This window comes from Sinocyclocheilus anshuiensis, unplaced genomic scaffold (genome assembly GCF_001515605.1).
Source record: "Sinocyclocheilus anshuiensis isolate Anshui unplaced genomic scaffold, SAMN03320099.WGS_v1.1 C31988589, whole genome shotgun sequence".
Classification (NCBI taxonomy): Eukaryota; Metazoa; Chordata; class Actinopteri; order Cypriniformes; family Cyprinidae; genus Sinocyclocheilus; species Sinocyclocheilus anshuiensis.
This window is the reverse complement of record NW_015608591.1, coordinates 1-619: the sequence shown is the minus strand read 5'-3', so window position 1 is coordinate 619 and position 619 is coordinate 1. Positions and strand designations below refer to the sequence as shown.

General features: G+C 51.4%; 1 pseudogene; it reads left to right on the top strand.

The window, feature by feature from the left end:
• The first annotated feature begins 1 nt into the window (after position 1).
• LOC107682274 (reticulon-4 receptor-like 2 pseudogene) lies at positions 2 to 613 on the top strand (annotated as a pseudogene).
• Positions 614 to 619: the final 6 nt, after the last annotated feature.

Here is a 619-nt window from a genome sequence, read left to right as displayed (position 1 = left end):
TATGCCCATGACTGTGAGCTGTCAGTCTCAGAACTTCACTGCTGTTCCTGCCGGCGTGCCCTACGACTCCCAGCGCGTTTTCTTGCAGAACAACCGTATCACTGAGCTCAGAGCTGACTCCTTTGGCTTCGAAACACAGGTGAGAGCATATCTGTAAGTAAACATCATGATGAATCTGTTTGTGTAAAGATTTGCAGCAAGCAGAGATTTACCTTTGTCTTTACATTCTGAATCTGTAGGTCCTATGGCTGTACTCCAACAACATCACATGGATCGAAGCAGGTGCATTCAGTAATCTGCATGTACTAGAGGAACTAGATTTGAGTGACAATCCATCACTGCGCAGGCTGGATGGGGGTGCGTTCAGGGGGCTGGAGCGCTTGCAGAGTCTACACATGCACCGCTGCCACTTGACCGAGCTGCCCGCTGACCTCTTCCACAAGCTCTACAGCTTGCAGTTTCTCTACCTGCAGGAGAACCAGCTGAGCCACCTTCCAGATGGCCTCTTTTCCGACCTGGTCAACCTCACCCACCTGTTCCTGCATGGCAATCGTATCCGTGTCCTGTCTGAAAATGCCTTCCGCGGCCTGGTGAATCTTGACCGCCTGTTGCTGCATGA